The sequence below is a fragment of the Somniosus microcephalus genome, chromosome 7, assembly GCF_052327205.1.
Source record: "Somniosus microcephalus isolate GS21.2 chromosome 7, FLI_Smic_1.0, whole genome shotgun sequence".
Taxonomy (NCBI): Eukaryota; Metazoa; Chordata; class Chondrichthyes; order Squaliformes; family Somniosidae; genus Somniosus; species Somniosus microcephalus.
This window is the reverse complement of record NC_140993.1, coordinates 200990973-201011516: the sequence shown is the minus strand read 5'-3', so window position 1 is coordinate 201011516 and position 20544 is coordinate 200990973. Positions and strand designations below refer to the sequence as shown.

General features: G+C 44.2%; 1 long non-coding RNA gene across 1 annotated transcript; it reads left to right on the top strand.

Moving 5' to 3' along the window:
• Positions 1 to 1089: 1089 nt before the first annotated feature.
• LOC147115077 (uncharacterized) lies at positions 1090 to 20325 on the top strand. Its single transcript, XR_015079045.1, has 3 exons — positions 1090 to 3775; positions 11269 to 11417; positions 19506 to 20325. It is a non-coding gene; the product is annotated as an uncharacterized LOC147115077 (long non-coding RNA).
• The last annotated feature ends 219 nt before the right edge of the window (positions 20326 to 20544 follow it).

Genomic DNA, 20544 nt, shown 5'->3' with positions numbered 1-20544 from the left:
CAACTTCTGCCTCCTTCAGCCACGTGGAGTTTAAACTGTAAAATGGCTGCATACCATGTGTGGCTTAGGGACTGTACCATTGTGGCAAGAATGAAGGGGGTGTCTCGGACTATACTACTGGAGCAAGAAAATAGGGGGTTTCTTAATACAATAAGTCAATCAGGTAAATTAACTATTATGCTATTTAACCAATATTTTAAAGTATTTTCTTAAGCTTTTATGGCTCTTACAACGCTCAATCAGCTCCGATGGACGGGTCACATTGTCCGCATGCCCGATATGAGACTCCCAAAACAAGCACTCGGAGCTCCGGCACGGCAAGAGAGCCCCAGGTGAGCAGAGGAAACTCTTCAAGGACACCTGGGAATCCCTGGCCCAAGACCGCACAAAGTGGAGGAGAAGCATCCGGGAAGGCGCCAAACACCTCGAGTCTCTTCGCCGGGAGCAAGCGGAAGCCAAGCGCAGGCAGCGCAAGGAGCGCACGTCAACCCAAGCACCCCACCCACCCGCCCCTTCAACCACCGTCTGCCCCACCTGTGACAAGAGACTGTCGGTCCCGCATTGGACTCATCAGTCACCTGCGAACTCATTTTTTAATGTGGAAGCAAGTCATCCTCGGTTCCGAGGGACTGCCTAAGAAGAAGAAGCAGCTTCCTCCAAGTGTTGTTCGACATGGAGGAGTACTGATTCATCAGCTGAGGGAGGGCAATAGCTGGTAATTAGAAGGCGATGTCCTGGACATCGTTGACCTAGAGCCATGAGACTTCATGGGATCCGGAGTCAATGTTGATGACTCCCAGGGCCACTCCCCCCAACTCTATACCACTATGCCACCACCTCTGTTGGATCTGTCCTGCTGGTGAGACGGGAATTCCCAGGCATGGTGATGGAGGAGTCTGGGACATTGGCTGATATCTATGATTCTTTGAGTATGACTATGTCAAGCTGTTGCTTGACTATTCTGTGGGACAGCTCTCCCAACTTAGGCACCAGTCCCCAGATGTTAGTGAGCAGGACTTTGCAAGGTCGACTGGGCTGGGTGTGCCTTTGTCGTGTCTTGATTTGATACCTAGGTTGCAGCTGAGTGGTCGGTCCGATTTTTTTTTTTTTTCATTGATTTTTCTTCCTAGCGGTTTGATACAACTGAGTGGCTTGCTCGGCCACTTCAGAGGGAGGTTGAGAGTCAACCACATTAATGTGGGACTGGAGTCACTTATAGGCCAGACCAAGTAAAGACACCAGGTTTCCTTCCCTAAAGGACATTAGTGAACCAGTTGGGTTCGTACAACAAACCAACAGTTTGCAAGGAATAACTTATGTCAATCCAAAGAAGGTAAGAATAGGAAGGATGACTAAAAGCCTGATCAGAGATGAGTTTTCAAGAAGTGTTCTAACCCTAGGGGGGAATAATGCCCTCCTTTTGTCAGGTGACATTGATTTTAACCATGGTCTAGTGTGAACTGTAAGAACATTGCCGTGGTGATAAATCTTTAAACCATGCAAAGTGTATTGGTCACAGACTGTTAGGTGAGTCTTTAACCCCTTTCCTTCAACTCCAGACCTGACTTTAGGGATGGAAATTTATCTTCTGCGTCTAAGATTTATTTGTTGCCTAAAGTGTTCATTTGAATAGTCTGGTTCAAATTGTATTAAGTTACCCAAACCAATTGCTGTGGGAATACTGCACACCACCAAGTAAATTTGCTTAATCTCTTCCTTTCCAGAGTCATCAAAAATAAAATTAGAAACTGATATGCATGAACTAATAACTTAATTAACCTATAATAACATAATTAATGTTGCCATAAATTTAAGCATTAGGGAGTACATGAAATATTTGAATAATTACTAATTGTTGTTTACTGTTTCCAACATAGTTTAAATGAGCCACAACAACTCGGCAGCAGCTGCACTCTCCTTCATACAACAAAGGGTTACGTTCATTTATACGAGACAAATCGGCAATATTACAAGTTATGTAGCTAGCAGGTTACAGTTTAGGCAACAAGTCTCTCCAGATACGTGTTAAGTCTATTTCAGAGTAAAGCTGATGAGCTCTTGGCTTTGACAATATTATTTTTAGAAATCATACAACCTTACAGTAGACAGAGTTGGGTGGATCTGCCTCCCTGCGGACACTCGCGGTCTCCTCAGGAACACGTACGAGATCGAGCTGCTTCTGCTGTCTTTCTGTTCCTGGTAGATCTAACCTTTCACTTTACTATGTAGGTAGATCTATAACCTTATTAACTTCTGTTCCTCTATTCTCAGAGACTTGGACTGATATGCTTAAATTGCTTGCTTGTGTCTGACTAAACTTCTTAAATCAGTGAACTCTCACTCTGAACACTTTCTTGGCTCATTCTGAACTCTGCAGATTTCTCCAAACATCTCAAGACTTCCCTCCTCCTTTTCAACCTTCTGATTTGGATGTCAAAAAGCACAATATTTTTAATATTTAATTTCACACAGTTAGACTTCTTTACCTACCTATTTTTTGATGGCTGACCAATCAAGATGACTCATTTTGTAGTAAGAATTCACCTTTAGGTGTCAATCACCTTAAACAAACAAATGTTAAAGACTTGCAATGAGAACATTTTAATTGTGAGACAAAATCCAGGCCTATTCTTGTCATTGGTTACTCCATTTACTTTCCTGGACTTAAATAGTGGCAAAGCCAGACAACGCTAAATAAAAGTGATATTCCTTTGAGTTTTCCTGTCTCGCTTATCTTTTCCACACAGCGTAACCATACTGGGGTTTGAATGAATGTATGTAAACTCTTGACAGTTAAATACATTTGATTTATAAAGTCATCCAAATCCACTGAATATGTCACCGATTTGTTTCTCTTCTCGGTCACCTGGGATAATGTTTGCTCTTGGCTAGTGGGCACTGTTTTTAGGCCCCATATTGTTTGACACTGAGTGTCAGCAAACTGTAGGAGCATCGAAGTAGAGTCCAATTCTGTCCTCTCATGCACTTCTAGCAACTGTAGCTCCTTACTGCTATCCAGGCTGACATCAGCCAGTGGAGGGCTGATGAGGGACTTTCCTGGTCTGTATATATCATTGCCACATCACAGGGTGCATTTACCCACCATCATTGAAGGAGTGTGCTGGACGTTTTGTTAGTTACTCTAATTTTGGTTGATATTTTTTCTCCGTCTGCTTCTTTCTGTGGCTAAGGTGAGGGAGAGGAACATTTCATGGGAGGCTAAACTGACTTTGAGGGAGGAGGTGGGCAGAAGCAACTGTGGGGATAGCTGCCATTTTTTAGGTAAGAATTGAAAGCGACTAGCTGCTGTGATGGTTCTATGGAATGCCGAGCTAGATGGGCAAAATGACGCCCCGTCCCCACTGATCTTTGTGAGTTGGGTGCCCAGTGCCCACGTCTGCACTTAGTCTGGGCCAATTCCAAGGTACAAAGTTGACAATTTTTCATTTACAGATGGATATTGGATTTGTTTAGATTAATATACTGTTCTGTAAATTAAATCACAACATTCTATGGAAAGTCATGATCGTGAAAAAGCGTGTCTGTTCTGTATGTGGTTGTGGACTCTGTTGGAACATATGTTCATAACTTACCAAAGTGCTGTACTCTGTTTGCAACAGGAGAAGTTTTTTATGCCCTAAATGAGGATGAAGTCTGCAAATCCAATGCACTGATGCTGTTACGGAATGCTGTAAAATTCAATCTGTCAGAGTTTGAGGAGGTGTGGCAGCAGAGTGTACCTGAGGGCATGTCAACAAGGCTGGATCAACTCAAGGTAAAAATTCCTTGAATACTTGGCATTCTGTTTAATACTTTATGTACTAGTGTTGTTTTTCTGTGCTACCCTGTATCAATACTCGACAAGTCAACCTCCTCCCCTATTATCCTTGTAAGATAGTTTGCTCAATCACCATTCTTCCATACCACCCCACCACCTACCCCATGTTATACACCTACTCCGTGGTAAAAGACAGAAAGACTTGCATTTATATAGTGCCTTTCACATGACCACCGGACGTCCCAACACGCTTTACAGCCAATGAAGTACTTTTTGAAGTGGAGTCACTGTTGTAATGTAGGAAACACGGCAACCAATTTGAACACAGCAAGCTCCCACAATCAATGATGTGACCATGACCAGATAATCTGTTTTAGATGTTGATTGCGGGATAAATGTTGGCTAGGACACCGGGGATAACTCCCCTGCTCTTCTTCGAAAAAGTGCCATGGATCTTTTACATCCACCTGAGAGAGCAGACGGTGCCTCAGTTTAATGTCGCATCCAAAAGAATGAGAAAGCAACCTACTCCCATGGTATTGCTAGTGCCACTCAGTGACTGTGCTCGAGGAATCGGGGAGTGAATTATTCAACCCTGGTTGCTTTCTCTGAGGCTATGACTAATTGCTGCTCTGTGCCTTCTTTGATGGCCAGGCCCAGATCAATATCAGATAGTAGCTATATATTTTTTTTAAAGTTTGTGCCTTTTTGTTTAAATAATTTCATTGCCCAGTAGGTGTGTGCCACTTTCTAGAAAACTCATTGGCTGGTAAGCACATGCTCGCCCTGATTGTCTGTTTCGTAGGCCAGAAGGAGTGGAGGTAGTGATTCAATTAACAAAAATCACAATCAAATCCCTTAAAAACAAAAATTCACTAACTTTTTGGCAACATAACCATGCACCATTCCCCTGGCCTATACTTTACTTTAGCCCTAGCCATCACAGAATCCCCACAGTGCAGATAGAGGCCATTTCGGCCCATCGAGCCTGCACCGACACATATCCCACCCTATCCCTGTAACCCCACTGTTAAGTATGTGTATTGTATTGAACAATTAACACAAAGACTTAAACGTATAACTCAAACAGGTCTTTACTGGTTGGAGGTAGGGACTACACGTAGATCTTTACTTCATGCCCACAGGCGGGAACTGAGGGGGATCAGTACCCACAGTACTATTTATACCCCTATGGCCAGGAGTGGTACTGCGTATCACTACGCCCAACAAGTAGTGCAGTCCTGTCCATAGGTTCAAAGTAGCACACATATTACATACACAACATTCCTCCCTTCCTAGCTTTACAGTCATCTCCCCATTTAACATAACGTAATAACATATATAACTTCAGGTTTACATAACAGAATAACATAGATACATAGATAACTTCATGTCAAAACAGATCACAGATTCAGTCTCTGCGGAAAACAGTTCACAGATTCAATCTCTGTGGTGTAGTCGGTTCACGTTGCTGGAGTGACTCATTCAATAGTCCTTCCATGGATTTAACAGTTTGAACTTCCGAACTGAATTGGCTCCGTTCGGAGGGACCACGTGTGTGATCTGGTAGAGGTAATAATGGTTCAGATGGGTCATCTTCTGTTTCGACTTTTCCTTTTCTGCTTCTTGGAGACTCTCTGGGCTCCACTGTTAGCTGCCAGCTGCATGCGCAGTTCCTCCTTCTCTCCCTCCTTTTTCCGTAGTAGAGCCACCTTCTCCCGATGTTCCGTAGACTTTCGGTGCTCCTCCATGATTTCTGTATGGTGGGAGTCGAAGTTACAAGTTGGGCAGGACAGGACATAGTAATATTCGGTGTCGTCCTGATCTAGGCCAGCGAGAGGGTCTTCTATTTCCTCCATACCCAGCTGGGCGTTAGCCAGCTTTTGTTCCAAGTCCAGACATCTTTCCTGAAGAGACTTCTTCATGCGTACCTCTTCATCCAGCTTTTTCTGGGCTTTCAGCAAGTCGTTTACTAATGACCTCATTTGAGATTTTACTACTTCAACTTCTTTTGGAGATTGATTGATCGGACTATTCAATCCCTCTACCGGAGCAGCTGTTTCAGCGGTCTGTTGTTCTACGTTGACGTGAGTCAGCGTACTTTTGGCATCCAAGGGCTGCTCTGTTGCAGTCATCTCAGTCTGTGTTGCCACCTCAGCTCTTCCAATAACCTTTGAGAGCTCCGAACCCCTTTCGTTTGAATATTGAAGTTCGTGTTCAAGTTTTTCCCATTTCAGAGTCCTGTCCTTCAGCATATGCAGGAGTTGGCTGACCGTTAACTCCTCTGACATCAGACGTTTTGTGTGCTCCTGCTCCATTTTCTCCATCAGCTGCTTCTGTTGTCTTTCCAGATTCTCCAACTCTATATCAAAGAACTCTTTCGTTGCATTCAACTCTTGCTCAAAACGGCGAAGCATTTGTTCTAATTGCTGTTGTAGTTTGAAATGGAGTTGAGTTCGAGCCCGGTGTCCCTCAGAAATGGGCACATCAGTAGACTTGCCAGACTCAGAATCCACAGTTAAACTATGTTGTTGTTGCTCAGTGGAATTCTGTGCTGAAACTTTGTCTTTTGCACCTGAGTTGGGCTTACCATCATCCGTTCCAGAGTCTGGGCCGACTATCTTCACCGAGTTCTCACTCGTTATTGTTTGTAGGAAATGTCAGTCCATATTCATTTTCCTAATCCACTCCCGTCCTAGTAGTGGAGGACCTCCTTCAGATATCACATATAAGTCCATTATTTGACTGTCTTCGCCCTTGTGGACCACTGCAACCTCTATTTTCCCGATGGGGTACACTCTTTGCCCCGTGTATGTTTTCAATATAATCCCCGTATCCTGTAGGGGAATATGTTGGAATAACTTTCCGTAATCTTTCTTATTTATGACCGTCAATGCCGATCCAGTGTCCAATTCCAGTTTTACTTAGACTCCTTCTATCTGAAGAGTAACCCAAATTGTCTGGAGGTCTGCACCCTTACCAACGTTGAGTACCCTTAAGCTAGCCAGTTCAATACTGCTTGCGTCTGAATCGGACTCCTGTTCGGCCACCTTGTGTACCTTTGCGTATTTTCCTTGCGGTGACTTCTTGTTGCTGGTCTTCTTCCCTGACCTGCATACTCTAGCTATATGTCCAAGCCTACCACAAGTTCTACATTCTTGGTTTTTAAACCAACACTGGTTCTGATCATGCGTTGTCTTTCCACAACGATAACATTTGCCAGAACTCACACCCAATTTGTGTGCACTGAGCTCCGGTGACCGTAGCTGCATTACTGCCGTGCCTCTCGCTGCGGCTTCGTGTGCTGCTGCCATAGTGACCGCCTTCTCAAGCGTCAGCTCATTCTCCTCGAGCAGTCGCTTTTGTGTATCCTGTTTAAATAAACCACACACAAATTTGTCTCGAAGTGCCTCTGTCAGTCCCGTTCCAAACTGGCAATATTTCGCTAATTTACGCAATTCCAGCAAATAATCAGCATTGCTTTCATGCTGTAGCTGCCTTCTGTCGTAAAATTTAAATTGTTCCGCTAGCATCAGCGGCGTGGGGTTTAGATGATCTTTCAGGACAGTAACAATCTCATCGAACGTCTTATCCGCCGGTTCATCTGGTGATAACAGGTGTTTCAATTGCCCGTATGTCTTCGCACCCATTAAATTTAATAATGTTAGAGCTTTATCTTGGTCACGAATTTTATTGGCCTTACAATAATTTTTTACTCTTTCAACATATATGGCCCAATCTTCGAGGTCACTATCAAAGGTGCTAATATTCCCGTGTTTAGGCATTGTAGATTTGCAATTTCTCAGATTTTATTTTCTTTACTTGTTATCAAAGATGGCGGCTTCCCGCTCTTGCCGTCGTCCTCCGCCCACAAAATGGCGGTTTTCCCGCGCTTGGCGGTCTTCACCCGTCCCCCGACGCCGTCTCCCTTCAGCCCCCGAGTGCGGCCCTTATCTTCGCCGCGATCGCCCGAGTGCGGCCCTTATTAGCGGATGCGATCGCTGGACAGCGAAGTGGCTCCCGACCGAAGCGGCTCTTGCTCGCTCCCTCCCGGGCTCTGGCTTACCCGCTCGCGCGTTTCACCGCGGCTCTTATCAGGGATTGCGATCGCCCTTATCTTCTCCAACTTCCCCAGCCCTGTCTTTGCAGCCAACACTGCACGGCTTACCCCACCACCTAGGTTGAACAAGGAAACTGCAGAAAGACTTCTGTCAGTCGCTGGAAGCTGTCAGGATGGCTGCTGCATTCCAGTGCTCAGTCGCTGATGGAGGCTTCAGAGTCCTAAAGCCTGTCGCTTCTAGTGGGGTGGTGATGTTTGAAACCTCTCTTCAACTGCCGCAGGGTAAGAACCTGACTCGTCGCCAGTGCTAAGTATGTGTATTGTATTGAACAATTAACACAAAGACTTAAACGTATAACTCAAACAGGTCTTTACTGGTTGGAGGTAGGGACTACACGTAGATCTTTACTTCATGCCCACAGGCGGGAACTGAGGGGGATCAGTACCCACAGTACTATTTATACCCCTATGGCCAGGAGTGGTACTGCGTATCACTACGCCCAACAAGTAGTGCAGTCCTGTCCATAGGTTCAAAGTAGCACACATATTACATACACAACACCCACGTATTTAATCCCCTAACACTAAGGGTCAATTTATCAGAGCCAAATCAACCTAACCCGCACATCTTTGGACTGTGGGAGGAAACCGGAGCACCCGGAGAAAACCCACGCAGACGCGGGGAGAATGTGCAAACTCCACACAGACAGTCGCCCGAGGCCAGATTTGAACCCGGGTCCCTGGCGCTGTGAGGCAACAGTGCTAACCACTATGCCACCGTGCCTCCTCCCCTTAGCTGCTGTTAGCACCTTCCCTGGTCTATATTGGAATTCCTAACCTTTATTCCCATGTATTTCATTGTGGTTAAAAGCTGTTTTCTCTTTCTGCACCACCTCCTCTCTTTCCCCCCCTCCACCACCACTACTGCTATCACAAGCCTCCACAACACTGCATATGTGCAGCCTCAGTCCCCTGTGCCTGTTCCTCCTTACACTCAGAGATCAGCCTCTCTCCTTTGTCTGGCCCATACCCTCCTCCTTCTTGTTCCTAGACCTCCCAGTGCCCAATCTTGCTCCTGTGCCTCACTCACATAGGAAAAGCTCTGAGCTTCAAGGCTGTGTGATGAGTTTCTAGGCCAATCAAAGCCCAACTATGAAGACTGGTTCATACAGAGAATATTTCCAGAGACTGACAAAGATTTACTTATCTTTTCTGTCAACATTGGTTGCATGGAGCCTAGTGATTGCATCATCTATCACTACTCGGTGTGGTACTTCAGCAGTACATCTTTGGAGCTAGTACTGAACTGCACAACAGTGGCTAAAAGCACTGGTTACTGTCTGGGGGTATGGGGGTCCACCCAGAAGAGAATTATGCTTTATTATTTAAATCACTGTCTATGGTGATTCTGAAAGTTACAGATATCACTATCTCTTGGTAATCCTTGATATTTTGGCACTGATGTTTTAAGTAGATGTTTTGCTTCAGTTATAGTAACTTCTCCATGTTTAACCCCCTCCTTCATTTCCCTCATTCTTTGATAACACGGTCACCTCATATCGGGCAGGTTGTTTATGGCACATTCATAGTCAAAGGACTGTTCAACTACCCTTTCTATGACCAGGACTATTCGTTTGCAGAACGGACCTGTGGATATGTCTAGCTCCCAGACAAAGCAAGAAAGAATCAGAAAAACTGTGAATGTGTGTGTTGTTTGAACCATTAGCAAGCAGTATACTAGCTAGGCTCCAGGATATCAGAGATTACCATGGGCATAGCAAAACTTGCAGACTGCTGTGTAGAGAGACAGCTCCCCCTGCTCTTCTGAATAGATGTGAACAGAACTTTAATTTGTCAGCAATAGCTACATGTACTCTAAAATGCTGGCATTTTGTCCAACTAATTTAATTGTGAATGCTAAATGTCAGAAAACAGGCCATGCATAGTTTTCTTTTGTAAAATAATATCATCATTGAAATATATCACTGCTTTTTGAAGCTGCGTGAAATATTTTGACAATAAAAATACAACTTTGAGTCAAAAAATAGAAACATAAACCAATAAAAGCAAAGGTTTTTTTTAACCCTTTTTTCAGCTAATTTCTTTCTCCTCTGCTGAAGGTATTGACTCCTTGCTGGAATACAGTGCCATTGGGACAGCACACTCTACAGTAACTCGCTCAAGTGGTCATTCTTTGTGTGAACCTGGACTCTGAGTGTTAGCAGGACATTCGAGCTGGGGTGGCATCACACTTGAGCTCACCCACTTCCAGAAAGGTGGTGATCGGGGGTGGGAACCTTGGCTGATTTAACCCCCCCCCATGGAAGTTAATTGGAGTGCCTCTGCCACGGGCCCTGCTGAGAGCTCTATCTCGGCTACTTCCTGGGCTATTGAGAGAGCAAAAGCCAAGACCATTTGGATGCTTTCGGGAGTGCTTGACCCAGCAGAGTACTGAACTATGATTGGCCTGCATTTGACCCCCAGTCTAGTGCAACATTCACAATTGAACTTCCCATTTTTAGCATGTATTGTTTGTGCCCAATTTTCTAAAACCAGGGTTCTTGACACTGTATGAAATGTCAGCCTTCAAATTCAAATTTTGAAAACAAATTTAGATAGCTGATCAGATTGGAGAATTAACACGGAGTACCATAGAATGGTGGAATGGAAGTTCAATCTCCCAACCTCCATTGAATTCTTGGTTCGGACTTGCTGCTGTGAAGTGATGCTAGATATAGTCAATATACCTTGTCCAGAGTGCAGGAGGAAGATGGAATAGGGAGAGTCTAGTAAGGTGCTTACCTTTTTCATCCTGATTTCTCTCCTAATATTTAGAGGACAGTAACTCTTGTTGGGAGTATTGTTGGGAGTTGGGTGCCAGTGGCTTCTAGTATTTCACTCAATAGCCATTCTTCATGTGTGGACTTGGAACTGAATGTGAGCAGACCTATTCCCCCCCACAGGGCAGCAAAGCTGCAGCCAATCCTTTCCTCACCGAGAAGTAGAAACCCTAGCTGACTTGATTTCCCCTGCCCTCTTTCTAGCTTAGCAGCGATGAGGTCAGTCGAGCTTACCATTGCCTGGCTATCAGCTCAACTTAGCACAGACCAGGGATTGAATTTGCGACCCTCTGTTCTGTGGCTCTACCACATTTACCACAGATTTGCGTAACCGATAGAGGGGAGGGCAGGGAAGAGTGCCTTCTGGACTACTTTTGAAAGCCTTTTTGGCAGCTGACAAAAGTAGCATCATATTTTGCCTCGGTTTAGAGTCAAATTCTAGTATGGCTGTGCGGTGTAAATTTAGATTTACTCTAACCAGAGAAGTTAAGCTGAAGTTATAAGTATTCTGTCACTGGACATTTGCCATCCATTTGATAATGAAACTGCTTTTTTATTGTGTGTTTTTTCTCATTTTTTCTATGATACAGGGTGTAGCTCTTGTGGATAGAAATTCAAGGCCACAAGTGATTTTTCAACTAAATGTGGACGATTTGTCAGAGAACACACAGGAACGTTTCAACAGCCTCTTCAACATCAGGGACAAGTGGACTGAGGAAGAAATTGCTCCATACATCCAGTGGGTACTTTTATAACTGGGACTGTATTGTCTATTGCTGTTCACAGTTACTCGTTGTACTCTGGAGATACTGCATATTAAGAACATACATAAAAAAAACAGTAAAAATCCATTAGGCTCAACAAGTCTATCTCCTGCAACTATTGTAGTAATCTGATAGGTGGCATGACTTCCATGGACCAGTAGGGTCAGGAATTTAACAGATTTCTTTTCTTCCAATAATTACAACTGCTCTACATCTTGTCTCATTCTGGCTGCTCCTGTCTGGAATCACAGGTATTTCCTTGGGGATCTCAGCCTGTCAGTCCCAACTCTCTTTAGCTTTCCCTGCTCTGCAACATTATCTTAAATTAAAAAAACTTGAATAAAATGCTTTTCTCTAACCCTCTGATGCGAGGTCCAATGGAATAGGAATTGGCCCATCTACTGCTCATTTCCCACCATCTCCCTCCCAGTCTGACTTCTCATTTTACTCCACCCTCCCAGAACTGACTTTAGACCCAAGCTCCCACTCCCCCACCCTTCCAGCACTGACTTCAGGCCCAAGCTCTCACTCCCCCACCCTTCCAGCACTGACTTCAGGCCCAGGAGCAGCACCGTGCGTACCTAAAAATAAGGTGCCAGCCTGGTAAACCTACAACACAGAACTACATGCATGCTATCTTTGAGGAGGTAACAAGGAGGGTAGTGCACTTGATGTAGTGTATATGGGCTTTAGCAAGGCTCTTGATAAGGTTCCACATGGCAGACTGGTCACGAAGTTAAAAGCCCATGGGATCCAGGGCAAAGTGTCAAGTTGGATTCAAAACTGGCTCGGAGACAGGAAGCAGAGGGTAATGGTTAATGGGTGTTTTTGTGACTGGAAGGCTGTTTCCAGTGGGGTTCCGCGGGGCTCAGTACTAGGTCCCTTGCTTTTTGTGGTATATATATCGATGATCTAGACTTGAATATAGGGGGTGTGATTAAGAAGTTTGTAGATGATACTAAAATCGGCTGTGTGGTCGATACTGGAGAAGGAAGCTGTAGACTGCAGGAAGATATCAGTAAATTGGTCAGGTGGGCAGAACAGTGGCAAATGGAATTCAATCCAGAGAAGTGTGAGGTAATGCATTTGGGGAGGGCTAACAAGGAAAGGGAATACACATTAAATGGTAGGACACTGAGTAGTGTAGAGGAACAAAGGGACCCTGGAGTGCATGTTCACAGATCCCTGAAGGTAGCAGGCCAGGTAGATAAGGTGGTTAAGAAGGCATACGGAATGCTTGCCTTTATTAGCTGGCATAGAATACAAGAGCAGGGGGGTTATGCTTCAACTGTATAAAACACTAGTTAGGCCTCAGCTAGAGTACTGCGTGCAGTTCTGGTCACCACATTACAGGAAAGATGTGATTGCACTAGAGAGGGTACAGAGGAGATTTACAAGGATGTTGCCGGGAGTAGAGACTCTTAGCTATGAGGAAAGACTGGATAGGCTGGGTCTGTTTTCCTTGGAACAGAGGAGGCTGAGGGGAGACCTTATTGAGGTGTATAAAATTATGAGGGGCCTAGATAAAGTGGATAGAAAGGACCTATTTCCCTTAGCAGAGGGGTCAAAAACCAGGGGGCACAGATTTAAAGTAATTGGTGGAAGGCTTAGAAGGAATTTGAGGGGAAATTTCATCACCGAGGGTTGTGGGGGTCTGGAACTCACTGCCTGAACGGGTGGTAGAGGCAGGAACCCTAAGCACATTTAAAAAGTACTTGGATGTGCACTTGGGATGCTCTAACCTGCAGGGCTACGGACCAAGAGCTGGGAAGTGGGATTAGGCTGGATAGCTCTTTGTTGGCCGGCGCGGACACAATGGGTCGAAATGGCCTCCTTCCGTGCTGTAACTTTATGATTCTAAGCAGTGGAAGCAGCATGCTGTGGACAGAGCTAAGCAATCCCACAACCACTGGAACAGGTCAAAGCTATGCAGTCCTGCTATATCCAGTCGTGAATGGTGGTGGACAATTAAACTAATGGGAGGAAGAGGCTCCATGAATTGGATTCACTCCGTGTGATTTCAAGAAACGGCTGAGCAATCTAGATACAGCAAAGGCTGTGGGCGCCGTCAACAACCCGGCTATCATGCTGAAGACTTGTGCTCCAGAACTAGCCGCGCCGCCAGCCAAGCTGTTTCAGTACAGCTGCAACACTGGCATCTACCCGACAAAGTGGAAAATTGCCTAGGCATGTACTATCCACAAAAAGCAGGACAATTCCAATCCAGCCAATTACCGGCCCATCAGCCTGCTCTCAATCATCAGCAAAGGTGTGGTCGACAGTGCTGACAAGTGGCACTTACCAATAACCTGCTCACCGATGCCCAATTTGGATTCTGCCAGGACCACTCTGCTCCAGACTTCATTACAGCCTTGGTCTAAACATGGAGAAAAGAAGTGATTTCCAGAGGTGAGATGAGAGTGACTGCACTTGACATCAAGGCTGCATTCGATCGAGTGCGGCACCAAGAAACTCTAGTAAAATTGAAACCAGTGATAATCAGGGGGAAACTCTCCACTGGCTGGAGTCATACCTCAAAGGAAGATGGTTGTGGTTGATGAAGGCCAATCATCTCAGCTCCAGGACATCACTGCAGGAGTTCCTCAGGGCAGTGCCCTAGGCTCAACCATCTTCAGTTGCTTCATCAATGACCTTCCTCCATCATAAGGTCAGAAATGGGGATGTTCACTGATGATTGCACACTGTTCAGTTCCATTCACAACTCCTCAGATAACGAAGCTGTCTATACCCGGATGCAATAAGACCTGGCCAACATCCAGGCTTGGGCTGGTAAATGGCAAGTAACATTCACGCCACACAAGTGCCAGGCAATGACCACCTCCAACAAGCGAGAGTCTAACCACCTCCCCTTGACATTCAACAGCATTACCATTGCAAATCTTTCACCATCAACATCCTGGGGGTCACCATTGACCAGAAACTTAACTAGACCAGCCATATAAATACAGTGGCTACAAGAGCAGGTCAGAGGCTGGGTATTCTGTGGCGAGCGACTCACCTCCTTACTCCCCAAAGCTTTTTCACCACCTAAAAGGTACAAGTCAGGAGTGTGATGGAATACTCTCCACTTGCTTGGATGAGTGCAGCTCCAACAACACTCAAGAAGCTCGACACCATCCAGGACAGAGCAGCCCACTTAATCAGCACCCCATCCACCACCTTAATCATTCACTCCCTCCACCATTGGCACAACGTGGCTGCAGTGTGTACCATCGACAAGATGCGACCTTTACCGCCAGAAAGAAAAGGGCAGCAGGCGCATGGGAACACCATCAACTCCAAGTTCCCCTTCAAGTCACACACCATCCTTAGAAATATATCACTGTTCCTTCATTGTCGCTGGGTCAAATTCCTGGAACTCCCTACCTAACTGGGAGTAGCTTCTCCACTCAGACTGCAGCGGTTCAGGAAGGTGGCTCACCAGCACCTTCTCCAGGGCAATTAGAGATGGACAATAAATGCTGGCCTTGCCAACGACGCCAACATCCCTTGAATGAATGAATGAATGAATAAATAAAAAATACACCACTCTCCCAGCACTGTGTTCAGGCCCAAGCTCCAATTTCCCCATTCTCCATCCTCGGCACCCCAATTGCACATCACTCCACCCTGCATCCTTCGCGGGACTGAAAGGTGATCAAACTCAAGTCCAGAATGAATACTGAATGAGCCAGGAGCAGTGAAGCAATGCAAAATGGGGTCTGAATGGACTTGAGGCTGGAGTGGGGGTTGAGCACAACCAACATTGGAAAACAGGCTGAGCACACTTGAGGTTTGAAGGGAGATTGAGTAGGCCTAAGTGAGTAACACTGCATGAGATCGACTAGATATTACTTAGATGTAATGTTGCTGATGGTTTTGTTCTTGTTGCAAATACTATGGATGCTGCCCTCCTCAGGCCAAGAGTGGCTATTGGAGAATTTCACTTACACATTTTATTTATGGGATAAAGTTGTAATTCCAGGTTGAATTGAAATTTTTAGCAACAAAAATCAATGGGCACTTACCAGAACTTTTTCTTCATATGTTCATGTACCATTAACAAATTAATTGAATGCAAGCAATCACTGAACCTTATCAACAACTTATGTGATGCCTTTAACATAGAAAAACATCACAAACAGATTATCTGATGCTTCACCGAGAAGAAAGGAATGTATAACAAGCCTTTGTGGGAGAGTTGAGAGGTGACTGAAGATTTGGTTAGTGAGCTGCGTTTTCAGTAGAGAGGTTTAAGGTGGGAAATCCAGAGAGTTGGACAATTGAAGACTCTGCCACCAACGGCAGAGGAAGGGGAGATGCACAAAAAGTCAGAATCAAAAAACCAGAGTGCATGGGAGGGGCTGCAAGGCTGGAGGAGTCTGCAGAGGTAGGGTGGAATGAGGCCATTGAGGGAGGTGAAAATGGCTTAGGTGAGAAGTGCATTGATTGACATTGTGGTTTTGATCCAAGGTTTTTTTTTAATCGCTGGGTTTGCTAGCGGGTTCACATATTTCACATCCTGTCATCTATTTCAAGATAGTCACCTTGACGTTTACTTTGTTTTCCTATATTGTGCTACTTCATGAAATGCAATCTTTTAAAAGCTTTCAAAGAGGATTTGTTGCAGATGTTTGATGGAGTGCCTTGTAAACAATTCGAGAAGAACGCATGTCATTGCTTGCTGTGCTATGCTCAAACTTCTTTTTTTGAAACCGATGTACCAGCCTGATGCCTCTGACTCTGAGTGTATCCAGGAAATAGTTTTTGTTGAGCTGGATTTTCCAACATGGAGACATTTCAACCGGCTGCAGTATGTATGGGTTAGGGTAGGCAAAATCAGCTGACCTTCCTATTGCTGATCACTATCCTATGACCTTTTCTGGGATAAGGGGTGAGAATAGGATCGGGCTCAACTATGATGTCCCCCCACAAGCAAATAGTCTGCCAGCATTCACCATCAGGCCTCATGAATAATAACCCCCTTGGAAGAGATGGCACAGGAGGCCTGTGGAACTGAATTAAAACAAGAAGTTAATGACTTCCGAAGGGTAAGAAATTGGCAAGGAGAAAAATGCTTGAACATTCCATGACACACCAGAGAATCAAGTGCAGGACATGGTAGACAGTCTTCGAACCACGCTACTTCAGTTGAGTGATTATTCAGTAATACATCCTGAACCAATAAGGGTTAGCTTGATTCAGTTGGTCACACTCTCATCTCTGAGTCAGAAGGTTGTGGGTTCAAACCCCACTCCAGGACTTGAGCACATAAACTAGGTTGACACTTCAGTGCAGTACTGAGCAATGTTTCCCCATATTTTTCTTTGGGTGCACAGTCCCTTTAAGGGGCTGCACGGCCCATTTAAAGTTTTGCACATGTGTGAAATTTCACACTTGAAAAGCCGGTCCCGGGCTGTGCGGGATCGGCAGACAGCTGCGTGACCGCGTAGCTTAGGGGGAAGTTGGTACTGAGGGAATGTTGCATTGTCAGAGGTGTTATCTTTCAGATGAGACATTAGACAGCAGCCCCGTCTGCCTGGTCAGTTGGATATTAAAGATTCCAAGGTACTATTCAAAAAAGAGCAGGCATTTATCCCCAAACCCTAGCCAACATCACTGAAACTGATGATTTAAAAAAGGAAATAACTTGCATTTATATAGTGCCTTTCATGACCTCAGGGTGTACCAAAGCGCTTTACAGCCAATGAAATACTTTTTGAAGTGTAGTCACTGTTGTCATGCAGGAAATGTGGCAGCCAAATTGCCCAAAGCAAGGACCCACAAATGGTAATGTGATAATGACTGGATGATCTATTTTTGTGATGTTGATTGAGAGATAAATATTGGCCAGGACATTGGGAAGAACTCCCCTGCTCTTTGAAATAGTGACATGGGATCTTTTACATTCACCTGAGGGGGCAGACAGGGCCTCAGTTTAATGTTTCATCCAAAAGACAGCACCTCTAACAGTGCAGAGCTCCCTCAGTACTGCACTGGTGTGTCAGCCTAGGTAATGTGCTCAGATCTCTGGAGTGGGACCAACTCACAACCTTTTGATTCAGGCGAGAATGCTACCACTAACCCACAGCTTTCACCTATTCTTTATCTGATTTGCTGTTTGTGAGACTTTGATGTATGCAAATTGGCTGCCTTGCATAACAACAGTGACTATACTTAAAAAGTAACTAATTGGCTGTGAAGCACTTTGGGATGTCCTGAGGATGAGGAAGGTGCTATGTAAATGCAAATTTGTTATTAATTATTTGAGAGAGGTATCATTTTAAGTTCTGTAAACCAGCTATAGCTGTAGCTGTTCCCTTTTGGCTTTAGTTGCAAAGTTTCAGCTGGTCTTTCTACTCCGATTGACATAACTCTGGATATTAAGAATGTTGCAGAAGTTTCACATCTTCATTTGAGACTAACTATGCTGCAATAAACAATCCCCTATTCTGTTCAGACAGACAGAAGCCCTCTTTTCACAAAACCTTCCAGGAGGGAGGCTTTCACTTGCCTGCTATAGTTAATTATCTTCCATGCTATGTTTCTATATCCATTCAGCCATTAGTAGCCACTTTGGAAGGTAGTGGATCATTGAAATAGGCATCAGTTAATGCACCCTCTTGCCCACAAGCACTTACTCCCACCAGACGTCACTGTCCTTTCCACATTAAGATTTGCACTAAGTGAAACAGAGTGGCCCAGAAATTCGGGTCACAACGCGTGAGTATGCACGGGGTACTCACCCGTAGGCCCAATGAAAGTGCCGGTGTCGTGCATGCATTGCGCATGCGCAGGAAACCGGCACTTCCGTTCCCCTGAAAGAAGGGGTTGACAGGTGGAACGCGTGCGCCGGAGAGGCAGCGCATGCATATCGAACTTACGTTTTTTTTGCAGCTTTCTCCGGGAGGGTAAGTCTCCAGCAGTTACACTTTTAAAAAGCAGGCGCAAGGCCTGCTTTTAACAAGGTAAGTGGTGAATTAATTAAAATTAAAACATTTTTTCCACAGATTTATTATTTTTAAATACTTTAAAGAAAGGTAAGTTTATTTTTAGCCCTGTTAGAAAATGTAATTAATTTTTTCAAAAATTTAAATTATTGTTTAAAATAGTTATTTCATGTAATTTATAGTTATTTTAAAAATGTTTTTTTTTCAAATTTATTTGAAGATTTAGTGATTTTTGGGGCTTATAGTATTTATAGGTTTGACAGATCTTCCTGTCAAACTTATGAATGAAGCATTCCCTGCTACCATTGGTTCTCCATGGCCCACGTGATCCCAGGGGACACATCGAACTAACTGCGCCCCTGGGATACGCAAGCACTGCGCGCCAGCAGTTGGAGGAGGCCCAGGATCGGAATCCCATGCGGGCCCACAGCTCAACGGCCGGCGCGCTAGTTAAGTGCAGGTCGGGGGCTTGCACCCGCGGGAAGCCTCCGACCCGAATTTCTGGGCCAATATTAAGAATGGGTGATGCTCTTGGATACTTTCAATCTGATGAGAAGGAAGGGGATGAAAGATATATTAATCCCCATTCATTATACACTGGTCAAATATAATGACTACAATTGCCCCATTGTATCAAAATTTGGTATGTCTGAAACTAAATAATGCTAAGAATGATGACTCAATCTTGAACCCTCTGATGGGTTTATTTAGCAATGAGGACCAGTCTGGCTACTGATTCACAGAATTCCCACTGATGCTGTTATACCTCCAGTTCACTGGTGAAGAAAGGCCAAAATTACCAATTCCACAGGCTACAGAAAACCTGCTGAAACATTAGCAATATCTCTGGGGAGGTAGATTTGTAAACTGTTTATTGTTCAGACTGTAAATGTGGGGATGGACTTTTCACCATAGCATACTCCTCGACACTTTGATTCTTCTTTAAGCTTTTACCGTATTTGTTCCCCTCCCCAGAAGGATAACTGGAGTCTCTTTACATTTAAAAGAAGCGAAGATTGGTATTGAAAATTCTGTTAATATAATTTGATATAGCTGGACCTTGTATTTCAATCGACTTACAAACCCTTTTTGGTTAACCTTTCATTTTAACAGGGGTTTATGTGGAGAAAAGCAGACCATTGGAACTCTACTGACAAAATATGCTCGTTCATCTATGCAGAATGGTGTGAAAGTGTTTAGCTCCAGAAGGCCAGTCTGATGATGAACTAGAATACTTGAAACCCATCAGAAGAATGTTCATCTAACAAATGTTCAGTACAAGTGCTTGTGTTCCTCTCACTCCATCTCCCATTTTTATGGACTTCAAAATTAATTGTTTCATAAAAGTCTATTTGTTTTTCAGAATGCAGTTGGTAAAGGGGCTGAACATGTCCTCAATTTGTTAGTAAAAACGGAAGAATCTAAAGTTACATTGCTATTAATTCTGTCAAAGGAGCAGGCTGTTATTTTGAACTTTTGTACTGGATTGTTGTATTACATCTGTTATTACCTCTACGAAAACTCCTTTTCCTTTTAAAGGTTCAATTCATTGTAGTGTTGTTTGTGATGAAAAAGACAGGCATGTACAGTAATCATGTCTATTTACTCTGTGCATTTCATATTGACTGTTAAGTGAGTATTATATTTGACACTAGCTGATCACGGATGTCATCTGATTGCAATGAATGGCAATTGAGAGTTTATCACTGTAATTACACCTGGCCTTGTGTTTGTGTAATAAAAGGAAAAATTGCTGAATAGGTAAGTGCTCTGAGAGGTGTTCTACTGCCCTCTTTTTTTCCACCATCTTTGTGATCAAGTTTTTTTTTTAAAGACAGTCAACCAAAGTATTATTGGACTTTGGCTTTGGAAAACTTGTGGTGAGTTGCAGGCCTCTTTATCCTCCCTGGTAAATTAGCACTTTTATTCTTGACCACATGTGTACAGTCGTTTTTCAACAAGCCATAATCATGCATAGAGGATGCACAATCTGGTTTCAGGCAGACCTAACCATATAACGGTAACAGAATCACCTACTTCTCTCTGATCAGGTCCATCAGTCATGCAAATGGAATGTTCGACAACTTTCATTGCTCAGATGTTTCTGTTGTAGTATCTCAGATTACTGGACGGTTTGCACCTGGGCAGGACC